This window comes from Heloderma suspectum, chromosome 1, assembly GCF_057233095.1.
Source record: "Heloderma suspectum isolate Gila_16-S chromosome 1, 16-S_ref, whole genome shotgun sequence".
Lineage (NCBI taxonomy): Eukaryota > Metazoa > Chordata > Lepidosauria > Squamata > Helodermatidae > Heloderma > Heloderma suspectum.
This window is the reverse complement of record NC_139458.1, coordinates 345,922,583-345,942,351: the sequence shown is the minus strand read 5'-3', so window position 1 is coordinate 345,942,351 and position 19,769 is coordinate 345,922,583. Positions and strand designations below refer to the sequence as shown.

Genomic DNA, 19,769 nt, shown 5'->3' with positions numbered 1-19,769 from the left:
TCTGTTGAACAAGATCTCAAGGCAATGCCAAGGGCTTTAAATGGCATATGAAAGAAGTTAATTATCATAATAAGGATGGATATGGGAGTACTGCTGCTCTTACTATTAGGTTAGTTGAGAACTGAATAGTTCTAAAAGTTTTATAATGGATATAATTTCAAAAGCTTGAATGTACAAGCAGCAAAACCTTCCACATTTTATAAGGTTAGAAAGACACTTTTTGTAATAAATAATTCTCTACTTTAGAAAATAGGTAGGCATGGTTCGTTCAAGAAACCAATCTGCTTTGTTCTCAAATTACAAACATAAAATGAATTCACAACATATCAGTATGAAGTAATCTCACAGAATCACTTTAAGTGAGTCTTTGGCTTAATCTCACAGAATCAGGAAATGTCTCACATTTAGATTAATGCAAGATTTCCAAGGTTCTGCCAACTGTGAAAGGAACTGGGAAGCATGCAAGGCCAAAGATTCTTATCTTATGATTCAGGTAGAAAAGTAACAGCTGAACAAGTCCTTAGTAAAGAGACTGGGCTTTACACCTAATGATTTTGAAAGCTAGTAATACAATGGTAACAAAATGTATTGGTCCAAAATTATATTTTTATTCAACACTCATGAAATTATGGAACAGCTATTTAACAGAAGAAATTTAAACTGGCTGAACACAGTTGACAAAAGATTTAGCCTGCTATATTTCTCTTCTTGCCAGAGTCCAGAGTCCACTTTTCTGAAAATCACAGTACGTTTACAAGCAATGGGATCTGTATGAGAAAACACGGAAGGAAAGGAAATTGAACGAGACCCAAGAGAAACCTCTTTGTGAGAACTGTTCTTCATGTTCCAAATCTGACTGTTTCTAGCAAATATGAAATTTCTCTTCTGAGAATATAGCTATATATAGTTATATATATGTAAAATGAATTTTAATCAAACTAGCAGCCATTTCATGTTTATAGTTGCTGTCAAAATTTTATTATTTTGACCAATAACTCCATCTATTGGCCTAAGGCAGGGGTGCAGAACTTCAGGTCTGCAGGCCAAATCTGGCCCACATGGGTTCCCATTCTGGCCTTCTGGGGTTCTCCATATGGCCATGCCCTTTCCTCTGGCTCCACCCTCTTTTTCCTGACTGCAGATTGTCTGGTGGTTCCCCGGCTTTTGTGTGGTTTTTCTCCCATTCTAACAGGATGATATGCCTCTCCTAAGGCTTAGTTACTGGCAGTAGGAGTTTTAAGTTAACATATGCTGCTACTTTGGCCCAGTTTTCTATGCCTTTGGTCCCACCCCATTTTTCCTTTAGCCCCACCCATCACTGGAATGCAGCTCCTGAGACCTTCTCAGAAATTGAATGTGTGTTTGGGCTGAAAGAGGTTCAACACCCCTTCCCTATGGGCTGGAACTGCTGCCAGCAGTGTTCCTGCTTGTGTTAGTACTGAAATTGAGTATTTGAAGGGTAGTGCAGAGGTGGCTTTGGATCTAAAGCCCTCCAATCTCCTCAAGGACTCTGAGCTCAGGCCCTCAATTATGGAATCTGGAGCTGGCATACTTAATTCCCCCCCCCCCGTAATTTTAGTAGGGGTTGTTTAAAAACAACAACCCAAAACATGCAGCCCACATGCTGGGAAAAACAGGTGTGTTCCCTCTCCATAACCTCATGCCCTGATGGTGTGGCCCAGCTTCAGCTCTGCAGTGAGCCTTATAGTTTATAACCAGAAGTTCATCAGAAGCAGTCCAGAAATGCTTGGGCCTATTCATCCTGTGGAATGTCAGAATAAGTGGGAGCCTATCTCTGTCAGTGTTCTCAGAGAAAAGAAGATAGGGGTTAAGTTACTCCCATCCAGCTGCTAGCTTTGGCCTTGACAGTGAAGGAAACTGGAAGCCTCTCTGTGAGAAACTAACAGAAGGGGGGTGGGGGCTCAGAAGTGTCACACAGGTTGAAGCATCACCCTGAAGGGCAGGGGCCTCATTGCTGGACTAAAATCCCTTGTCAGTTAGTAATTCAGGAGGAGAGCTATTACAGCCACACCTTTGTTTTTAAGCAGGTGATCAGGCTGGGAGATTTTGCTAGGAACATTCTCATCTTCACTCCCCAAAATCCTCTCTGTTTGAACTTAATACCATCTGAGCCTTTTGAGGCATTCTTCACATGGACTCTCCATCCAATTTGAACTCTTGTCTCTTTGAACTTTGTACTGTTAAGAACCTGCTATAAAAAGTTCTGCCATACTTTTCATAGACCTTGAATTCTTGTTTGCTCAGGATTTGGACCCATGTTTCATGGAGATACCAAAAAGGAAACTGTGGTTGTCAAAATATGTGCATGTGAGGGATTACTATGGACTTACTCTTGAACCTGTGTTGACTCTTGAATTTGATAGGCTTGTAGCGTGGAGGTTCCAATGAAGATTTCAAGGTTAGACTAAACTTCTGCATGTGTGGATTTGATTAGGTCTTTTTCTAGAACCCTTGTCTTGGATTGCCTGGGATGGATTATGTCAGGAATCCTCTGAGCCGCCTGTATTTGGAAACCCTTGTTTTGGATTACCAGGGACGAATTACGCCAGGAATCTCTCAAGCCCCTTGCCCTGTATTCTGAGCTGTAGAGACTGCAACAGTGAAACCGAGTTGTATGGCGCCTATAGATAATTACCATCAGCTATGTGATTTCTGAAGAGTGTGACCATTAAGCTTTTACCATGGGATTTGCTACAATAAAAAAAGTCTCACTGATTTGGGGTGTCCTGTGTCAGAATACCAGGCTGTGTGCTTGAAGGATCAGGCCTATGACACCTGGGCAGGATGAACTTGCATTGGTTTGGAGGTGGCAAAGAATCCTCCATTTTGCTTTTCCCACTACCCCTCTCAGGATTGCCCTGTAAGTCAGTGCTCTTGCTCTTAGGGAACTAAAGGGTAAATGCATTCCAAGGATACAATGCTGTTCTAAATTCTGCCTTCATAAGCACTAGCATACATTTTCTATAGAGCTCTCATTGCAGTTTGCTCTAAAACATTTGCTTGCCATCTCATTGGTATGTTCCTGAGATGAGGGATGTGTTCATCCTGCATCTCTAATCAATTGCATTTAGAATTCTGCAAGAGTCCCAACTTGAAATTTCCATGAAGCAAAAATCGAACAAAATATCTACATGCACCGCTACCCTCTGGAAGTCAGCTAATCCTTCACACAGACACAGCCTTTGGGATGTAAATGCCCTTCTTAAATAGCTGAAAAAGAAGTCTAAAAAGAAGAGCTGGCTGATTAAAAATACACTTTAAAAACAACACAGGAGGGAACAGCTACTGTTGCTTCTTTACAAGCAAATACTGTTGTTTATAAAGAAATTTGAATGAAACAGACATTCAACATTGTTACCAATTTAATAGGTAATACAAATGTAGAACTTCTCTGCCCCATAAGGATTGGGTTAAAATCATCATAATATAAAAAAGTACTCTGATCATTGAATGATGGATATAAAAACACACAAAAATCATTACAAAAGCTACACACTGCTAATGCTATTTATAATTTTGCTCCCATGTTCCCATAACCTTCAGAATTTATGGTAAAACTTTCATATTTTGTCTTTTGTACAGCTCTAACAATACAAGCCAAAAAGCATACCAACACTGTGGATATTTGATAACAGTTTTTTAAATATAGTATTACTTTTTAGCTGAAATTTGTATCAGAAAGTACACATTTTAGTTCCCTCCCACTGCACCTCTGGTTGAGAAGGAAAATGGGCTGGATGCCCAAAATCAAAGAGGCATGTCGGTGTGTCAAGTGCTGCCAACAGAGGTTGTGAAAGCATGCTGGCTGCAATCATATGATCAGTCTGGTAAAACAACCAAAGCATGTACCCTTTCTATTCACAGTTGGCATAGAACCATCCGATTGACAGCTTAGCTGCCTTAATTAATTGGAAAGCTGTATGCTTCCTGCCCCTCTAGAGACTAAGGATTGTCACAGAATACCCACTGCTTACCTTACCTTCAGCCCTATCAACACTTTCTTGTGAAGGAGTTTGTAGCTCAGTTAAAAAGGAGACAGGTCCACAGTCATTAGACAGTTTTTAGCCTAGTATCCCCAACTGTCCATCATTGTATCTTACTTTCAAATAAATATGTTTAAAGACCAGACTGTTAGTTATGCAATATGACTGGAGACATTTACCTGTAAATATATAAATATGTGGCTCACCTGCTACCTACATTAACAATGTTTAAAAAGTTATTTCATTCTTAAACCACCTTTTTCTGTCCATTACCAACTTCAAACACTGATGTAGAACTGGAACAGCTACCTTGGATTTAGACGGAAAGGAGAAACAAAGCTGGGTGTCACCAACATACTGGTGACACTGAACCCCAGCAGTTAAATGTATATGTTAAATAGCTGGGGGATAAGATGGAACCCTAAGGGACAGCACAGGTGAAAGGCCATGGCATCAAACAGGAATCCCCCAAGACCACCTTCTGAAATCACCCCTCTGAGAATGACCGGAACTACCCAGTCCCATCTCAGATGCCCAAGAAGGATGCCATGGTTGATGGTATTGAAAGTTGCTGAGACATCTAGCAGAATCAACAGAGACACACTCCCCCTATCCAGTTCCTGGCACAGAATGTCCACCAAGGTGACCAAAGCAGTCTCTGTCCCATCACCAGGCCTGAAGCCAGACTGAAATGGATTTAGATAATCTAAAGCCCTTATATGTTAAGAAATAGGACCAAGAACATATTAAGGATATAATAAGTCTACAAATTGTGACTGGACTTACCAGCCAAGCTTTATTGTCTAGTAGCCAGTTGTGTCATCCAATCCTATCACAATTCAGTGGGCCTTACTGCTAACTTAGAATTGCTAGTAGTACTTAAGTGCTTAATTAATAAATATTACTGCTTTTTTAAAAAAAACTTACAGTATACATTTTGGAATGAAAATGCAGGAAAAGAAACAGAATAATAAATTTCCCTTTTTGCTTTGATATACTTCTATTTGTGTTTCTCCATTCATAACTTAATTAATGAAATTCATAAGAAGGTAAGAACATAAGAAGAGCCATGCTGGATCAGATCAAGGGTCCATCTTGTCCAGCATTCTGTTCACACAGTGGCCAACCAGCTAGCAGTGGCCAACTTCCTAGCAAAGAGATAGTCAACTCAAAACAGGTGAATTAACTTCTAAAATCTATCAAATAATTTCCATCTTTTAAAACTCAGCATATGCACACACATAACCATCCGAAATCATGTTCATCATTACCATGTCTGCCCTTATTAAATGCATCAGACAGGAGTTAGCAGCTGGGTTATTCCCTTATGACTGCTGACCATAATCAAATCATAGGATTACTATACTAATCAGTTAACACCATTTTCATATTCTTAATTAATATTCTTTATCACCTTCTATGGCACAAACCAAATCATATGTGCTTTTATAAAAACTGAAACTATCTCTTTAGTAACACAAAGCATACATGATAGTGTAATGTGAAGTAAAATACTATACTAATTATAAACTCAACTGAATCATTACATTAATGGAGGAAGCAATCCTACGGCCCTTAGACAGCATCAGAGGGGCCATAGGATATTTTGGATACTCCAGTCCAAGATCAGAGACAGCACTCCAACCTCAGAGGGGGTAATCAGAGCTCTCACCCACTCCATCTCACAGGCAGCATGCCAGCTGCTTTCCAAGGTCAGGAACTCAACCTCAGAGAAGGGGGCATTTCAGTGGGTGGGGAGTGGAAGAGACTGGAGAAGCTGGGATATGAGCTATCCTGAAGCCTCTCCAGCCTCCTTCCCTCCCCCTCCAAAGCCCCCCACTAGATGGGCAAAAAAGCCCTTCTAGTGAAAAATGCTGGGCAGGAGGATGTGGGGAGGCAAAGATCATTTCTGCTGCTCCTCCCACCCTGCATAGGATGATTGTAAGCTTCTGAGTTTGAGGGCTTACAGTCATTGAGGGAACAACCCATAGGATGGTGCCCTTAAAAAACAAAGGTAGCCATGCTAGTCCATGAGGAAAAAAAGCCCCAAATCCACAATTGGTCAATAACTTTATTAGGACCAGTGAAAATCCACAAAATGTTTTATCTTTCAGTTGTGTCTATCTAAACTGCAGCTGCCATGGCTACTGACTACAGCTCTCATGGTCAAATTTTTGGACTTTTCTGTTTCTTCTCCCATCCCCTTCTTTTTGCATCACCTAGAAGTGATACAAAGTGGAAGTGTCCTGGTGAACTCAAAATCTTGCACATTTTTTGGATTTTGGTTGATCCTAATGAAGATATTGCTCAAATGTGGATTTTGTGCTCAAATTTGGATTTTGGATTTTAAATTCAGTTTCAGCAGAAAGCAAAACTAAACTTAGCATAGGTTACCAAGCAATCACATACACATATTTTGAGAAGTGGTAAATTAAAGACCCAAATCATTTTCTCAGGAAAAGTTCCAGTAGTTATGGTAGGATTACTCCAGATGAAACATATTATGGATTGGAGTTTAACAGTACAATCCTACACATCTCTACTCAGACTTACTCTCAGCTAAGTTGGTATAGGAGAAAGAGTTCGCAGTTATTTTAGAAACAGAAATATAAAACCCTATGTACAATATTTATATTGTCAATTTCACACACATTCCCTTGCATTAATTCCTTTCTTATTTAAATCGGGATAGATCCAGAGATCCCATGAGCATTGTTCTACTCACAGAACATCCTGCTCATGGAAGGAGGAGAGGTAATTTCCTTTGATTCCTCCTCCTTTTTGCAGCCCTCTGGGCTCCTCCAAAGATATCCCCAGAGCAGTGGAGGACATTCTGGAACAGGATAGAATGTGGCACAAAATGTTGCAGGGGGAAGAGGAAAATCAGCAAAAATTGCCTTCCTTCCCCAACCCATTCCTGGACTCACAGCCCCTAATATCTGAAATTTTATTCTTGAGGCCACTGCACAGTTTAACAGGCAAAGAAAGAAGAGATTTTTAAAAAACTTTAAAAAAATCTTCCATGCACATTGTTGGATGCATAATACTTTCCCATTGACAAAAAGCAAAATAAACTAAGTAAAGGAAAAGAAAAATAGGATCATTGGCATGTCAACATGGCAATGTAGCTTGGATCTCATGGGCATTTGTGGCCCGATTTCCAAAGTGTGTGGTAGCCAAGTGCACAGCCAATCCTTGGCTTGGCTTTTAAACTTTAAAAGAAAGGGGGAAACTTTAAAAGCCCCCATCTAAATGTCTGCCCCTTCCCTGTTTTTTTCCTTGCCGTTGATGATCAGACAAAATTAAGTGTAGTTCTAAAGACCAGTCAATAAAGACGAGGACCTATAAAAACAGAAGCAATTGCTATTCAGAGGCATGGTGCCTCAGACACTGGAGGTAGCATAGAGCCACTAAGACCCCAACTAGTAGCCATTGCTTGTGGTTTGTAGATAAAATTCAATACTTATATGCAATTCACATTCTGCATTAATCACTGGTTGTCAGGAGTTTCCAACTCTTTAATACTTTGATTCTATTTAAACGGAATTCCTGCACTGAACAGGGAGGGGTTTGAACTTGATGGTCTAAATGGCTCCTTCCAAGACTACAATTCTATGATTCTACCAGGGCTAGCACTGGGAAACTTCAGTTCAGTATCGGCTGTCCCAAATAGTGGTTAACTATCATATCTGCAGCTTAGAATATCTTCCTGTCAGTGAAGTATTCTCAGGCTCTGGACTGGCTCACCCAGCTCAGCCATTGTACCATCCTGAACAGAAAAAGCAACAGAAGGTTGCCTGTTTGGGCTTGGATCTTGCCTGAGCAAAAATGTTTTCCTGGATCTGGTGTGATTATGTGTTCCTTGGCTCTGACTCTTGGCTTTGTTCCTCTGCTCTAACTCTTGGCTTAGCGCTTGACAGCTGCCCATGGCTCAGCCTTGACAATGGCTATACTGCCAGTGATTATAGTGCTCAGGCCAATAAAATAAAAAATCAAATGTATGTGATATTCCAAATTCTCCATTAGCCCAGGTACAGAAACAGATATTTGCAGGCCAATCCTACCCCCCCCCCGCCCCGAAATTAGCAAGACTTTTGTTGCTGTTGTTGCAGGCATGCTTAGTATTGCTGTCTTGATGAAAAATATAAAGGGAAGAGACACAAGTGAAACATGATTAATTTAATATTATTGTTTACCAAATACTGGATTAGCCAATTATGCTTTCTCCTCAAGGAAAAAAAAAAAACATTTTCTCTAGGCAGTTTTGTACAAGGTAGGTGAAAATATGGAACACAGGTTTTTCATTTATATGTTTACAAAACACAGTGCAACTGTATTAAAATTATTTGAAAGTTCAACTAGATGTGATGCAGGAATCCATGGTCAGGATCTCCTGGATTTTTTTTTAAGTTAATAGCAGCTACATGGTGCCTATGTTTTCACACAATTGGTCAAAAGCAGCTTTGGGAACATGCAACTCTTGTGTTATATCTATTTGCACCCTGAGATATGCTGATTTACAGTTAAATCCTATGCATATTTACTTGGATGTAAGTCTCCAATATTATGCCCACTTACCTGGGTATAAGCCCCATTGAAATCAGTGGAACTTACTTCTCAATAGACATGTATAGGATTACAGTGTTTCTGTGCGTCAAATATTCATACATTTCCAAATACACATTGACTCCAGGAACATATATAGGAAAACATATGCCGGTTTGAGTTTAAAATATTCAGAGAATCAGTTTTTCAGTTTAAAATGACATTCTTGTGTAAACAGAATCTTTCTTTCTTTCTATGCTTCAGAACAGTTTCAAAATAATTTATTTGGTATATCGCATAATCCAAAAGTAGCTAATTCCGCCTTATAATAACATTGTTTAAACATTTATATCCTGCCTTTCCAAAAAATTCCAGTTTGGGTGTGGCCACTGAAAAGGCCCTCTCCCAGTCAACACACAGGTGCATACTGGAGAAGGTGGTTCTTCAAGTACCCTGCTCCCAAACTATATATAGGGCTTTAAAGATCATAACCAGGACCTTGGATTGTGCCTGGAAACCAATTAGGAGCAAATCCAGCTGTTTCAGCAATGCTCCTAAAATCTGGCTCCAGTTAATAACCTAGCTGCTCCACTCTCTATGTGGGAAGCCCCACACAGAGTACACGTCAGTAACCCAGATGTGATGTATGGGTCACCAGATCTGCCTTTTCCAGGAATGGGCATATTGGCAGAAGCACCTCTGGCCACAGCTGTTTATTAACTATAGGTCAGGGAAGTTGCATTTTTGTACTGCTGAAATGGTATAAAACTCATTACCACTGATTACAATACAATGTAAATGACAGCTACTATTTTGATTAGGAACAGAAGAATTTGATTTAATGCAAACATTCAGGATTCAACTAGCTAGCAGAGACAAAATCTGCCTAAAATTCTATAAACATGATTGCTACAGACTATTTAACATAATAGTATCCATTCAACATTATGATTTTTCAGGATGGGCACAGAAGGGTGTAAATATGCAAAGTAGATGCATCAAAGTAGACCATCAATCACTCCTTAATTCTACATGTGTTCCAAATGCATTTTCAACTTCGTAAAAATATCATATGTAAAACATGCTGTGTTAAGCTTTAAACATCCTTGATTTCATTCTTATCTCAAAGGAAAATACTGTGAAATGCTTGTAAGCATCCATGGGATATTCAGTTGCTTTTTAAAAAATGTGAGTAAGATGTTTCTGTTATCGATTTTTCAAACTGAGGAAGGATAGGTGTCAATTGCAACATATGAAGATTATAATTTATAAGGCTTTATCAAAACCACTCTTCCCTCTTTCTCAGATGAAGCACTATATGTTTTATTTCTTCATTTCCCAAGCTAAAAGGTAGTAATCTTAATTCAGCAGCAAACTTCATAGGAAGCACCAGACTGAATTAAGCCTCAGCTAATTCAGCCCCTGCCTACACCTACTAGAAATTTATATTATTAAGAAACTCCATTTTATTTCTTATTTATTTATTACAGTTCTATACTGCCCAATAGCCAAAGCAATCTGGGCAGGTCACAGAAATTAGAACACAAGTACAGCATAAAACCATATAAAATATAAAAGCTTAAAGCTACAATATAAAAGTACAACCAGAATAAAACCGAGCAGTGATACAGAGATTTAAAATACTGATTTAAAACAGCAGAGCTAAAAGACTAGAATGCTAAAATATGAAAATGCTGGGAAAATAGACAGGTCTTCACCTGGCGCCGAAAGGAGTACAACATTGGCCCCAGGCAAACCTCTCTAGGGAGCTCATTCCTCAACTGGGGTGCCACAGTAGAAAAGGCCCTCTTCCTGGTAGCCACTGCCCGTTGCAGATAAGGACCCCTGAAGATTATTTTACGGTCCAGGCAGGTATATATGGGAGGAGACCATCCCAAGCCATTTAGGGCTTTAGATGTTAATACCAGCACTTTGAATCGGGCCTGGAAAGGGACTGGCAGCCAGTACAGCTGAGAAAGTACTCTTACAAAATGATCTTGTTAGCCAGTCCCCATTAACAGTCTCGCTGCCCTGTTTTGGACTAGTTTAAGTTTCCAGACCGTTTTCAAAGGCAGCCCCACATATAATGCATTGCAGTAATCCAGATGAGAGGTTTAGGCTATCTCTGTCCAGATAAGGGCATAGTTGGTATATCAGCCTAAGCTGATAAAAGGTGACTCCACCTGTGCCTCAAGTGACAGTTCTAGGTCCAAGAGCACCTCAAAACTATGAACCTGATCATTGGAGTGCAACTCCCACCAGAACAGGTTGAAAATCACCGAGCCAGGCAAACAAACCACCCACTACCAGTACCTCTGTCTTGTCTGGATTGAACCTCAGTTTATTGGCCCTCATCCAGTCCATTACCATGCCTAAGCATTGATTCAGAACATCCACTGCCTCACCTGGATTTGATGAAAAAGAGAGTTAGAGCTGGGCGTTATCCACATATTGATGACATCTCAACCCATGCCTCTGGATAACCTCCCCCAGAGGTTTCATGTAGATATTAAACAGCATAGGGGACAAAATGGGGCCCTATGGAACACCACAGCATAGTTGCCAATGCACAGAGCAATAATCCATAGCACCACCTTCTGGATTCGGCCATCCAAGTAGGAACGGAACCACTGCAGCACAGTCCTCCAACTCCCAACCCAGACAACCTATCCAGAAGGATACCATGGTCGATGGTACTGAAAACTGCTGAGAGTTCCAAGAGAATCAACAGGTCTCACTCCCCTTGTCCCTCTCCTGTCAAAGCTTATTCCACAGGGCAACCAAGGCAGTTTCTGTTCCAAAACCAGGTCTGAAGTCTGATTGAAAGGATCCAGATAATGAATGGGATTTCTTAACTTGGACATTATGGTGCATTATATAATGGATATAAGCCAGAGAGCTCCTTCACATGCAGCCCAAGGGGCCCAACATATACTCAGAAGGACTTGATTTCTCCTTTCATTAATGAGCATCTGTCTCTCTACGTTCCCAAAGTCACTCTTGTACCTTTTGCTCCATTACACATTGCCTCTGACATTCCTGAAATAAAACCCAAATGCAACAGAGCTTCATGCAAGTAATCTCAAGAACTGAGATTTAAAATCTTGTTTAAAATGTAAACTAGAGATGACTTACTGTTCTCCTTGTGGAAAAGGTAGCAATCTTTGTCTCAAGAGGTATAGGTCAGTCCACACATTCACTGATCCAATGATCCTCTCAATGTGGTGGAGCAAGCATGTGCCTTCTCCACACATAAAAGTTAAGGTGCGGCCCAAGTATTAAACATATAGAAATATACTTGCGTATGCTTCATTTGCATGATCATTCATCCTATTTTTGAGGGGGAAGATAGGCACAAAGGAAGCCTTCAGACATACATGTGAATGAGTAGAGTGACCAATTCAGATGGTATCTTATATGTATGGTACAGAAATGTGTGACTGCTTCTCCAACAAGATGACAGGATTGTTAGCTGGATGAGGTTACACTAAGTTCAGGCCACTACTAGCTGAGAAAATCACTGATCTGGGTCTAGCCAAACCAAATTGCAACCTGACAGGCTCTCTAGATTGATGATGGGCAAACATGCCTCACACCCCAAAAGGCCAGATTATTGATCCCAAACAGACCATATACACAATCAACAAAGATCAGCTCTCTCCCCTCATTTACTCGGTTACTTATTCAGCCTAGCAGTAGCCCAAAAGCTGACAGTAAATAATGTAATCAGTATACATTCTGCAAAGCGTCAAGACTATTTTCTGACATATAGCCCTTGCACATGACTGAGCTTCTCAATGGGGTACCCTATTATAAATAAATAGATGTAGAAAAATACAGATAACCTAGCCAAAGTTAAGCAGTTGTGAATCCCCGCATGTGTGCTTAACTTGTAGCCTCTTTATTATTGCTAAAATACAGGAATAGGTCTTGTAATAATAGGATTCATTATCAAATCAAACCATATATATTTGACATGCTTACTGAAAATGTTTAATGATTATAACGAATATAATTTATATTTTTAATTTTTTAAAATAAAAGTCACAGTAAAAAAAAAGGAAACTACAAAGAAACTACATGCAAGATTTTTCCAGTCTCACATTTTGTTTAGAAGTATATTTCCTTCCTAACATTCCATGAAATGGCTTTTGGCAGACTAGCTGGAAAGTAAAAAAATAGACTGAAATGTAGATTTTAACCCATTGTCTCCATTACATATTGTAACACAAATGCACATTACTATAAATACCATCTCTTTTCCAAAGGAGCAGTTTTTAAATCTCTCCTTTTCACCATTTATTAATATTTATATATTCAGCACTGAGCAATTCTTTTATCATTTATGCAGCATTTTATATCTTTTAATGATTTTTGATTTGTAATCAATTATATTGTTCTTTTTTGTTACACTTCTATTGTTTATATATGTTAATAAAATATCTGATAAAACCAACTAAACATTTAAAAATATTTAGGGTGTATATTTGTATAAATATTGAAAAATGTATACACTTATGTTTCAAACAAAATGAAGTAACATATTCAAAATATATTCCATATGATTATTGCCATTTTTATACAGATTACAATCATAATATCAATATCCTTAGAAAAGGTATGATCTTGGTTAGTCTTAGTTGCCCCGATAAAGATGTGCATCTCTACTAACAACCAAAGACACAACTAGCTAGTCTAATTCAGCCTTGATGAGCATCTTACTGCAAATGTAGAATGAGTTGGATCTTTCTCCCTTCTGCGCAGGGATTTTCTTCTGTGTGGGTGCAGCGCTGTGTACATGCCATTCCAAGTACAGGGAATGGACTAAATTGTCCTCTGTGTCAGCTGTAGCAACTCTGTTTCCAAACACAATGGTCAATCACTCGCCCATCTACAGACAACTTCAGTACTTGCAGACTAGATTTGACACCAGTTCACATCCATATTTTGACATTTCCATACAAAGATATAAAACATCCTACAATTTGTCCAGTTATTCCAATAACACTTCCTGGTATGTTTTACTTTTATAGCCTGAACAGTGAAATCCTCCCTTCCAAATTAACTCTCTTCCTATCTCAATCTTTCCAATGCCAGATACAAATTTAACGTCCCCTCTAAGGAATTCCAGGTTACTTACAAGCTAGAGCACTGCTTATCTATACTGAATTTTACAAATGTCCTAGTAGCTATCCAAGGCTGCAATTCTATAAACACTCACCTATGAGTACGTCCTATTGAACTGAATAGGACTTACTCCTTAGTTGACATAATTTTAAAGGGGACATTTGCGTAAACTAAATTACAAACTTCTTATTGCAATTGGAATGCAATATAAAATACAGGTGCACATAAATAATAAAATGACTGTAAGGCTGAAACAGAAGAGGCAGAAATACATACAAACTTGAATATAAGTTTTACTTATAGCAGCACTAAAAAGGTAAAGGTGTCCCCAACCAGTCGTGTCCAACTCTAGGGTGTGGTGCTCATCTCCATTTCTAAGCCGAAGAGCCAGCGCTGTCCGAAGACGCTTCCGTGGTCATGTGGCCGGCATGACTGAACACCGAGGTGCAAGGAACGCTGTTACCTTTTCCCCCGAAGTGGTACCTACTTGCAATTTCTTGCTTTCTAACTGCTAGGTTGGCAGAAGCTGGGACTGAAGACAGGAGCTCACTCCGTCACGCAGCACTCGGGTCTCGAACTGCTGTCCTGCCGACCTTCCGGTCTGCAGTTCAGCGTCTTAACCACTAAGCCACCACGGCCCCATATAGCAGCACTACTGTTTCCAAATAAATGTTTAGGGCTTGGTGTATATAACAGTTTGGATCCAAAGAAACACAAGTGGAACTCTGCTTGCACTATGAGATTTCCCCTCCTCTTCACTGCATCTTCCTGTGCCAAACAAAAAGTCATTCCTGAGCATCAGGGGACCTTCCAGAATGGTGTCGGATGTGGTGAGGGCACTGCAGTGAGAGTGGGGAAATGGCGTAAATCAGGAGGCACCTTGTATAAATGGAAAGGCCCTCCACTCATGCAAGTGCAGGTTTGGATCCAAGCTATTGTCTATTTAGACCATGGGTGGGGGAAAAATTATGGGTGTGGAGTGGAATGACCCCTCCCAACTGGTCCTCCATGGTTATGTCAGGGGGTGTGGCCATACATCCCAATGTCAGGGGCATAGCCACTCCCCTGGTTTCATCCAGTCCTGGCCAAAGCACTGGCTGGAGCACCAGCCAGTGCTTCAGCCAGGACTGGTTTTGCTGCACATAGGCTTTCGCCAGCTGGGGAAAGAATGTGTATAGCGAAGCTGACCTGACCAAAGCGGTAGCTGGAGTGCTCCATTTTCTGCCTTGGCCAGGGATACTATGCTGCTTCCCACACCACATCCTCCCCGATGGGAGAAGGCCCAACACAGGCAAAGCAGCCCCAACCATGGCAGTGCATTGCTGGGAAAGGGGGGGGGGGGAGTGCCATAGCAGGGCCCAGAGTAGTACAGACGGCAGTGATCCTTTTCCACTCCTCAGCAACAGTGGTATGGGATAGAAGCCAGCCTGTGGGAAGACCTCCAGGATCAGAAGCAGCATGCCTTTTAATACCAGTTGCTGGTGAACACAAACACGTTCTGCTTCTAGGCTTTCCATAGGTGTCTGATTGGCCAGTGTGGGAAACATAATGCTAGACTAGATGACCTTTGGGCTGATCTAGTATGGCTCATCTTACAGAACTGAGAGCATGTATTTATCTGATTCAGCATGTTTTTTACACCAAGGATTTAAAAAATGTCACTCACTGTTGTCTGGCACCAATTCTCACAAGTTCCTAAATTCATCTGTAATTACCATTATGTCACATTGACCCAATGCTTTGAAAGTCATACATTTTTTATTATTATTACAATATTTGTATACCACTCCATATCTAGAACACATTTCAGAGCAGTGAACATAAGAGATAAAACAGTAAAAACAGTTTTGCAACAAATGCATGCAATAAAAGGATATTAAGAAATCTGTATGGTGACAACCATATTAAAAGGTAAGGACATGATCCACAAGATAGTTCTCCTGCTGTCCTGAGTCAAATGAACAGGAGTTAAGCAAGAGTGCTCTTGACAGCTCCAATGATTTCAAAGGGCCATGCACATGGCATAGTGTATCTCTTAGTATCTATTTGTTCTCCTAATGTACATAATTTGTGCTTGTACTGTTCAGTCTGACAGCTATTCACCCTATTGCTCTATTGAGGGTAGCTTTTTAGTGTTCCACTTTTACAGTATCAGTCCTTTTGGAACACATGGCACACATTTAACCTACTTGTGCATTTAAATATTAGTGGTGTATTTGAAAGCGGGTGGAAGAGCTTCTTTTGCTCTTCAAAGCAATCTGCAATCACCATTTATATCACTGGAATTTGTGATAAATACATTTAGTTGATATAGGCTGCTAACCTAAACAGTTACTTCAGAAGAATATGCTTAACTTTGTGAATTGAAGAAAAGCTACATGTTTATTTTATAGTTACCATCATTTTAATAAGGGGGAAAGACAGAAGTATTTTGTCGCTACTCTTGACGATCTGAACAGACATGGCATAATAAGACTAACCTCTTCTCTAGTAAAGTCAGAGAAAGACTAATTTTATTAGAGCAGGATTTCATTCCTACAATGTGCAGCGAGAAAAATAATGTGAGCATAAGGAATTCCTAAACCTGCTATATTTATTCTCATCATAATCTCTCCCCCGCCCCCCTCTGTCAAACAAGCAGCTCTTCCTATTGAATCAGCTTTACTAATTATAAATACGCCTTTGGATATTTTTTTTTTAAAGTAGATCTAGAAAGCAGAGTTTGATGCTGTAAGCAATCCATGGGCCAATCTACACTTATGGTTTTTATGCTTCCAATCAGGTTTCGTCCCCCATGTTTCATATTACGCTGTACCTGCTTCGTATTGGATCCGCAATTTTCCACCTCCCTGCTACCACTTTCAGTACCCTGATATTCCGGTATTTCCCATTCATGTGCTCTGCTCTTCTGTGTTCGTTACCTTATAAGGTCATAGTACCCTCCCACGCCTGTCCATATACGGTGGTGTTTGTATTTCCCTCCTGTCCAATCACAGCTCTCGATGCCCCCATCTGGTCTTCCAGCTACTGACAGCATAGCTTTCTCAGCACTGGAAGTTTTCTCAGTAACAACTAAAGGGCTGGAGGTGCCTGTTCTTGTCTGATCTGGGAAGCTCAGCAGGTTCAGCCCTGGTCAGAACTTGAATGGGACTGCCTGGGAATCAGGCTTCCTGCATTGATCAGGGGATTGTTCTCTCCCTTCAAATGACATTAACTTTTACTTCCTTCTATCCCCAAGCATCTCCTGCCTCTGCATTTCTCAATCAGAGCGAGAAGAGGTAGTGGGCTCTCCCACACTAGAGGCATTCAAGACGAGGCTGGACAGCCATCTGTCAAGGATGCTCTGACTTGGATTCCTGCATTGAGGAGGGGGTTGGACTCGATAGCCTTGTGGGGCCCCTTCCAGCCCTACTATTCTATGATTCTGTAAGAGGATAAAATGCCTCCTTGCAATGAAGGGAGACACATCTGATCCCCCACCCCACCAAGCACAGGAGCAACGTCCTCTGTTGTTTCAGAGCGCCCTATTAGGTTCAATGGGGCTTACTGGAGGGATGCAGAGTTACAGGGCGATCTTATGTCTACTCAGAAGTAAGTCCTATTGAGTTCCATGTGGCTTACTCCCAAGTAAGTAAGTGCCCAGGATTGGGGCCACAAGAAAACAGTACAGCAGTAGTTAAGCTACTGGGAGAAGGGGGGGTAAGGGAGCATGTGTAAAGGCAGTCAGCTGTGATCCTGCATTTAAAAGGGAAGCAGAATTTTAAATGCAGGATTTTAGGCTGGTGGAAGAGCCATATTTTTCAACTTCAGCCCATGGAGGCAGGTGTGCTCTGTGATATGAGGATGTTTGGGGGTATGTGTCTCGTTAAAATCATAAGGATCACTGGGGATCCCTGCCTCAGATCCCTGCTTTGGAACTGTGGCTGCACATACAGTGGTTGGGGGGGGGGGGTCTCCCTTTTAAAAATCATATGAAATAATGAGGATCCTTGTTTTACTTTCTTCCCATTGTGTTTACTCAGTGTACTTACAGCCAATGTGTTTACTCAGAACTAAGCATTGCTGTGTTCAGTGGGATCTCGGAGAAACCTTGTGGAATTTACAGCTTAAGCCTGTGCATGTCTGCTCAAAAGTAAGTCCTATTGATTTCAATGAGAGTTACTCTCGGGTAAGTGTGTATTAGATTGAAGGCAAGAATGCTGTCAATGGGTGTTTCTTCTCTCTGCAGGCAACCTTCCAGCAAACAACCTTTCTGGAATGCCCATGAAAGGATATGAAATTCCAGGAACTGCACCTTCTCGGCCACCTCTGCCAGGGTAACCTAGAGCAGAAGCAGTATTGTCCAGTTTCATTCCAGAGAGCCTTCACTGGGTCCCACGTACACAGGCACAGGTGCACACATACACAGGAAGACGCACATGCACACACACACACGCAGAAAATAGGGAAGACTGACAGCTAAAAATACAGCCAGCCATGTACAGATTCTGATCTTCATATCATGCAAAAAAAATATGGCACACGGAAGGAGCAGTCCCTCAGAAGGATTGACGTTTTGGAGAATTAAGCTGGCAGGAAAGAAAAAAAAAATGGGGCCAGGTGCTGAAACAGTTAATGTTGAGGTCCGTAGAATAAAGAAGGAGGGGAAGAGGGCTGGGAATTGGGAGAACCAGTAAAAAGGGCCTGCTCCCCTTCCGCAATCCGCCCACTTCTACCACATTGAAGACTTTCCGATTGAACAGTATGAATCAAGGTTAGGGTTTCAAGGAAGTACTGAAACAGGGAAACAGAGTGAGTGTGAATAATCACGTTTTATTGCGATTGAATTTCTACCGACTTCTTTGCGCTAGCGATCAAAATGTAGATCGGCCCTAACTATCTTGAAACAGCATTCAGTGGGTTTCACCGATAGTGTATTGAAAGTCACTCTTGTCCTGGTCTTTGCAGTTTGGTGGTACATTCATTATTTCCAGAACGATTAGATGTAGATAGATTTAGGCACCTTTTATTGGAATCATGATCCCTACTAAAATGAGATACAAGAAGGAGTATGACATTTACTGCTCATCTGTCAAGCTCTTAGGAAATGTTGAGGGTACCATAACAAACATTTCCTTGATGGAGAGAATAAAAGAAAAAAATCCAAAATATAAAGACCTAGGTAAGCATATTAACACTGGCTTCTTCCAGTACCGATGAGAAGAAACTTACTTCCACTGTGTGGTTTTCATGGTTGTTCGTGAAAAGTGCAACATAAAGCTGTTAGCAAGGGTTATTGCTGTTAATAACAAGAGTTTAAGTGGGCATCATACAGTACAGAGAAAAATCCACAGGAATAACAAGGAATTTCGGAGTAAATATGGTACTGCAGTCCTACCATGGTATCTAGTCAAAAGTTGCATGTACTATTATGTATGTATTTATGTATGTATTTATTATATTTCTATACTGGCCAATATCCAAAGCTTCTGTGTGGTGTGTGTGTGTGTGTGTGTGTGTGAGAGAGAGAGAGAGAGAGAGAGAGAAAGAGCGCGCGAGAGAGAGCGTGCTATACAGTATAATGCATGTCAGCTCCTAGCATTTGGTTCAGAATTTCTTAACAGGAAACACAACATTTTAGAAAATTAGTCTCAGGCATATGATGCAAGCATCTCCTTTTCTAACACTTTAAGGATTACTTTAAACTATTTTAGGCTCTCTTTAAGAGTAGAATCCTTTTGAGGCAGCATAAATTGTAATAAAAATTGCAATATAAAACAAAATTGTAATTTTAATAAAAACAGAATTGCTCTATGAGAAAGGGGGAAATACTAGTTGCTGATGTCAGTATCCTGTCAGGGTGTAATTAATTGGATAGTCCTATTTCTTTGATATAGTTTCAAGGTACTGAAGGATCAGACTGGGTAGTATATTTAATTATATTAAGTTTATGGCTTGGATCCAGCTAGGCTTCAGCAGACAGAAGGGCTCCTTCCATTTACAGAGAGGACCAAGATCCAATTGAGGATGCTATTGATGGAAAGGGGCAATGTTTGCCTATTTCATCCTCCACCTGCACACACACACGCACATCCTATACATACACTGTTTCAG

The 19,769-nt window shown here is 40.5% G+C and overlaps 1 protein-coding gene across 1 annotated transcript in view; it reads right to left on the bottom strand.

The window, feature by feature from the left end:
* Positions 1-590: 590 nt before the first annotated feature.
* The window catches only part of SAMD5 (sterile alpha motif domain containing 5), a 58,874-nt gene continuing 39,695 nt past the window's right edge, over positions 591-19,769 (bottom strand). The window contains exon 3 of the mRNA XM_084827800.1: positions 591-767. The gene's annotated coding sequence lies outside the window, so the exon portion shown is untranslated. The remainder of the gene's footprint in view (positions 768-19,769) is intronic.